Genomic DNA, 6,456 nt, shown 5'->3' with positions numbered 1-6,456 from the left:
TGGTGGGTTTGAACCACCAGCCCTCTGGTTAGCAGGCAAGTGTCTTAGCCACTATGTTACCACATAGCCCACCTGAAATAGAAAGGAAACCAAGCAGCACTCAGGAAGAGAGAAGCAGGCAGATTTTTCACGCTAGCAGAGCAGCCGGTGCTAGTGCACTACAACAGCTGGCCCCAAGGATAGGTCTTTAGGGTTTTTACAAGGTCTGTAGGTTCGTGTGCAAAACTAGGTGGGGTTGTGGTGGCAGTCTAGACAGAAAGGGGTTTTGAGCCGGGGACAGCTTGAGCGGGATGCTGGGTGTTAGGTGCAAAAGAGGAACTCCCGAGTGGGGAAGGGAAAACTGATGGGGGAGGGTAGCTGAAGTGAGCATTAAGGGGAGCTTGGAGGGGCTTTTCTTCTTCACACCTAGCCTTTTGGATTATTTGCTTAGCATATAGATTGAGTAAGTATGGTGAAAGGAGACAACCCTAATACACACCTTTCCTAATTATAACCCAGAAACCCTTGATATGTTTCAATGACTGCCTTTTGGTATATGTGCAGGTTCCCCACGAGCACAATTAAGTGTTCTGGAATTCTCATTCTTTGCAGTGTTACCCGTAATTTGTTATAATCCACACAGTTGAATGCCTTCACACCGTCAATAAAACATAGGTAAACATCTTTCTGCTGTTCTCCGCTTTCAGCCACGATCCATCTTGACATCAGCAATGTCTGAATCTGGCTTGAATTTCTAGCAGTTCCCTGTCAATGAACTACTGACACCATTTTTGTATTAAGCAAAATTTCACTTGCATGTGAAATTATTATTAATGGTATTGTTCAATAATGTCTGCAGTCTCTTGGGTCACCTTTCTTTAGAATGGGCACATATATGGGTCTGTTTCAGTCAGATGGCCAGACAAGTGTATTCCAAATTTCTTGGCATAGACAAGAAAGTGTTTCCAGTGTTGCACAAGCTTGTTGAAACATCTGTTCGTATTCCGTCAATTCCTGGAGCCCTGTTTTCTGAAGCCAATGCCTTCACTGCAGCTTAAGATTTCTTCCTTCAGTATCATCAGCTCTTGAACATATTTTACCTCCTGAAATGGTTGAACATTGACCAATTATTTTTGGTACAGTGACTTTGTGTATTCTTTCCATTTACTTTTAATGCTTCCTGCATTGTTCCATATTTTGTCCATAGAAACCTTTAATATTGCACCTCAAGTCTTGTATTTTTTTTTTTCAATTCTTCCAGTTTGAGAAATGCCAAGTGTATTCTTCACTTTTGGTTTTCAAACTCCAGGTCTTTAAACATTTCATTATAATAATTTACTTCATCTTCTTGAGCTGCCCTTTGAAATTGTCTGTTCGGCTCTTTTACGTCATCATTTTTTCCATTAACTTTAGCTACTCTAAGTTCTTTCAAGAGCAAGTTCCAGAGTCTCTTCTGACATCCATTTTGGTCTTTTCTTTCTTTCCCGTTTTTTTAATGACCTTTTGCTTTCTTCATGATGTCCTTGATGTCATTCCATAACTAGTCTTGTTTGCAGTCATTTTGTTTGTAAAAATGGCATGGCAGGGCTTCTGACCCCTCTAACTTCACAATAGAAAAGGAGAATCAAAAACAACAGCCCAAGGCTGATTCCTATGAAGAACTCAGACATACCTCCTCTCTTCAAACTTTTTACTAATTCTTGTATCAGTCGTCCCTCTCACAGCATTTTCTACTTCTCTACGGGTTTCATAACTGTTACAATGGCCACACAGAAGCTAAAGAAAATTAAAACAAGTCTACAAGAGCCAAAGTATATCCCACTGAATTTAGAGACCTTCTAGAGAATAGAATTGATGCTTTGAACACTGAGGAGTAACAGATCCCTTTTATATGACTTTATTAGCCATGGTCTTGCACGCACCAAATCGTTGAGTGGGTCTATGCACAATAAGGTGTTTGTGGCACTTAAGCATTGGATAGCTTACTGCTAATGCAAATAAGGTACACAAATAAAACTGCAGGTATTGACTTTTTTCCCCACTCTTCCTATTTATGACAATATAATTTGAGATGACCAAACCAAATTAATTTTATTAAAAAGGTTTTTTTGTAACAAAATAGGTAAAATTTGGAATTATTGTTAACATTTACAGTGCTTTTCAACATTACTCAGGATTATAATATATACAAATAACATATACAAAAAAACTGTTTTTCAGTAATAGTAATAATTCAGGTTTACTTCCTATATTTGATTTCATATTCACAATCAAGAGTTCTACTATACACTTCTACTTCAAAAGTTTTTATTTTAATCTTTCAGTCATCTATAGTACATCTGTGAATGATTTTTTTTCAAAAAGACTGTAATCTTCAGAGCACATATATAAACGAGTTATTTCTGTGGCTCTCACACATGACTTGATAGGGAATTATAGAATCACACACAGGCTTCCCCCTTAACATTTTATCTACACTGTCCTGTGGTCCCTGAGTGGCACAAATGGTTTGGGCTTAACTGATAACTTCGAGGTTGCCAGTTCAAACTCACCCAGCAGCACCACAGAAGAAAGGCCTGTCAGTCTGCTTTTGTAAAGGCTGAAGACAAGTAAACCTTATGGAGTAGTTTTACTTTGTAACACATGGGGTCACCACAAATTAGAATCAACAAATGGTTTAGTTTTAGGTGGTTTTTTTTTTTTTTTTTTATCGTATCCTGTCATTCTCTGACACTCAGAAGAGCCTTCCTTTGTACCTTTATTGATTGTTTCTTTTTCTTCCTGAAGATTTGTGGCATTATCTTTGAAATTCAAAATGTCAGCTGTTCACATGCAGGTATCAGACAATTTTTGTTAATTTTGCTTTGAGCTTTGCAGAGCTTTTTCATCTGAAGGTTAAGATTCTTTTTCTGCTCAAGAGAACTGTATTCTCTTCTGCAAATATTGCTTCTTTTCTATGGGTTCCAGAATTTTCTTTTAGACATAGATTAATCAGTAATCCATATTATTGGATATCCATTCTCTTTCATATCAATCTGTTTTCCCTAGGCTGCTACAACAAAGAGAATTAAGAATAAAAATAGTTCAGAGATGCAGGGTTATCTCAGAGAAACAGCACATGCAAAGGTTCTGAGGTGGTAAAGGAAGAAGTACAGAGTCTGAAAAGGTACAAAATTCAAGATATATTTGGATAATAGAATCAACAGGATTTGCTAGTCATTTGATACAGGAATGAAGGAAAGAGAGGAATCAAGAATGACTCATAGATTTCTAGCTTGAATAACTGATAAATTTCTGATATACAGAAGCCTATGCTAGGGAAACCTGCTTGGGAGGAAAGATAATAGGTTCAGGAATATGCTAAACTGTTGTGACAACCAAAACCAAAAACCACACCCACTGCCATAGAGTCAATTCCAACTCGTAATAACCCTATAGGACAGAAAAGAACTGGTCCATAGGGCTTCCAAGGCTGTATATTTTTAAGGGAAGAGACTACTTTATCTTTCTCTCATGGAGCAGCTGCCGAATGCTTTGACCACTGCCCCACAAGAGCTCCTTGTTGTAACAAAGAGACTGCAAAATATAGTGGCTTAAATAACACAGAAATGTATTTTCTTTCATATAGCAGGTAAGAGGTTAGTAGTCCAGACCATGCAGCAGTGCCAACCTTAACACCTGTCTCTGGGTCGAAGGCAGCTACTCCAGTTGTCTCCATTTCCGGCCAGTAAGAAAAGAGAAGAGAAAGTGAGAACAAGCAATGTCCTAAAAAGACATGGAAGTTGCTTACATCACCCAAGGAGAGAAGAAAGTCTAGGAATGAGTCTTGAGGGATGTAAACGTTTAAAGGTCACCATTTACAGGAAAAAGAAGCGACAGAGTAGACAGGAAGAATGCACAAGTGGGGAGAAAGAGAGTGGGAAACTGTCCAAAATTGCAGGGTCTGAGAAAGATAAAATAGGATTGAAGAGAGCAGAAAACAAGATGAAATAATTATATATGCCAAAACATGAGATTTCTCCTCAAAAATATTATCCCTCCAAAGAGAAGGAGTTTCTTTATATTTGAATCTTTATTGCATCTCCTATATTACGAGACACTCGTCAATGTTGTGTTTTTATTGACAAAGTACTGTGTGAACAAGCCATGTTAGCTTGAAACAATCAATGCTAGTCCAGTTTTGGATATTTATGAAAGTCAACCAAAAAAATGAGAAAAACAAGTTGTTGTTGTTGTTGTTATGTGCCGTCGAGTCGGCCCCGACTCATAGCGACTCCTCCTTGGGTTTCCAAGGCAGTATCACTACGGAAGTAGGATTGCCCAACCTTCCTTCCGAGGAGTGGCTGGTGGGTTTGAACCGCCAGCCGTCTGGTTAGCAGGCAAGTGTCTTAGCCACTATGCTACCAGAGCTCCCGAGAAAAACAAGTAGGCAATGAAAATTTATACTGACTTAGTATTTATTCTTGAGTTTATTACCACAATTTTAGGAGATGTATGGTGCCACAGAAAATAAGTTTATCCTGAATAGAGTGGCATGGACATCATGGGAAAGAAGGTAACTAGAAGGAGGAGGGGTAGGGGCTAGTAATCAGTTCCCTGCTTCTGTATTTGAGGTCCAGGTAGCTCTGAATACATAAGGTAAGAAAGACCATGATAAATGGCATGACAACTAGCAAGATGAATCCTAAAACAACTCAATTTTTCAATTCATGAGCGTAGCCCTATTATTTTGAGGCAGGTGGGTGGGATATTATCACAGACAGGAAGTCATGTGATAGCCTCCCAAAAGGACTTTTCGGAAGAAAACAAGGTTTAGTCAGATTTCAAAATATTGTATGTTTAGGAAGAAAACTAGTCACACTACTTTATCACTGTTGTTGTTGTTGTTGTTATGTGCTGTCAAGTCGGACTCGATTCACAGCGACCCCTCCTTCAGTTTCCAAGGTGGTATCACTACAGAAGTAGATTGCCCAACCTTCCTTCCAAAGAGTGGTTGGTGGGTTTGTACCAGCAGCCTACTGGTTAGCAGTCAAGTGCCTTAGGCACTATGCTACCAGAGTGCCACATTTCTTAAATCACATACTTAGTCATAGTCATCCAAGTGATAAAGGTATAGAGCTATAAGCAGGTTCTACTCTTGGCTGTGATGCTAACTGGGTCTGTGAATCTGTTTCTCAGTTTTCTTATTGGCAAAATGATGGTGTTCACTAAGGTTTTTTCCAGCTATAACATTTTAGTGTTCTGTAAAAATGAAACAATGTTATGCCCAAGGTCAAAAGTCAATAAGGAACATTTTTATAGATTCAGAAGCCAGACAGAATGCTAACAGTATCTGTGGTTCTCAAAGTTTACAGCTTAAAACAACTTAGTAAAGGAAACAGATTTTAATTTAGAACAAAATAAACAAAAACAAAAACTCATTGCTGATGAGTCTGATTCAACTCATAGTGACCCCTCCTTGGGTTTCCAAGGCAGTATTGCTATGGAAGTAGATTGCCCAACTTTCCTTCCAAGGAGTGGTTGGTGGATGAGAACCGCCAGCCTTGTGGTTAGCACAGAGTTTCTCAATCTTGACCACATAATTCTTTGTTCTGGGGGGCAGTTCTGTGCATTGTAGATTGTACATTGTTTAGCCTCCACCCACCAGATGGCAGTAGCATCCTCTCTCCTAGTTGTGACAACCAAAACTGTTTCCAGACATTACCAGGTGTCCTATGAAAGACAAAACTGCCCCATGTTGAACACCACTGTTCTAAATGTATTCCTCTAATCAGGATTACTATATATATGAACTAAATTTATCATTATCTCTATTTTATAGAGCTCTGGTGGTGTAGTGCCTAAGGCATTTTGACTGCTAACCAGAAGGCTGGCTGTTCAAACCCAACAGACACTCCTCAGGAGGATGACAAATGCAATCTATTTCCAGAGAAGTCGTATTTGACTCGGCAGCAGTGAGTTGTTTTTGTTTTTCTTTCTATTTTATAGATAGAAAAATAAGACATATCATGAAAAGTGAATTATTATTAAAAGAGAAAGTGTTACCTATTGTACAATGCATACTATACTCAAAGATCTTGAACTAGAATTGCTGTCCTAACCATCATTTCCCACCTTTCATCAATAAAAATTATCCTCTTCACAAGGGGTGAAAAAATTATCCATGTTAAACATACTGAAAATAAAGAACATAAAAAACCATTTAATGAGGAGTAGCTCTAAATCTCTCTAACCTTGCATTAAATGGCATTCTGAAGTAAAATTCAGTATGGTTTTTGTTATATTTAAAAGTAGTTTCATAAACCTAAAACTATACAGTTCCTCAAGGAAAATTTAGAGTCAAATTTAAGGGCCCTAATATATGACATAAATAGACTATCAAGTATAATTCAAAATGCAAAAACAGCAGAAGAGAAACCAGATGATTGGGACCTTCTAAAAATTAAATTTTTATGTGCTTCCAAAGACTTCTCCAAA

Source organism: Orycteropus afer, unplaced genomic scaffold, assembly GCF_000298275.1.
Source record: "Orycteropus afer afer isolate SDZICR_OR568_19922 unplaced genomic scaffold, OryAfe1.0 scaffold00459, whole genome shotgun sequence".
In the NCBI taxonomy this organism is placed as follows: Eukaryota; Metazoa; Chordata; class Mammalia; order Tubulidentata; family Orycteropodidae; genus Orycteropus; species Orycteropus afer.
Note: the sequence above shows the minus strand (reverse complement) of the source record.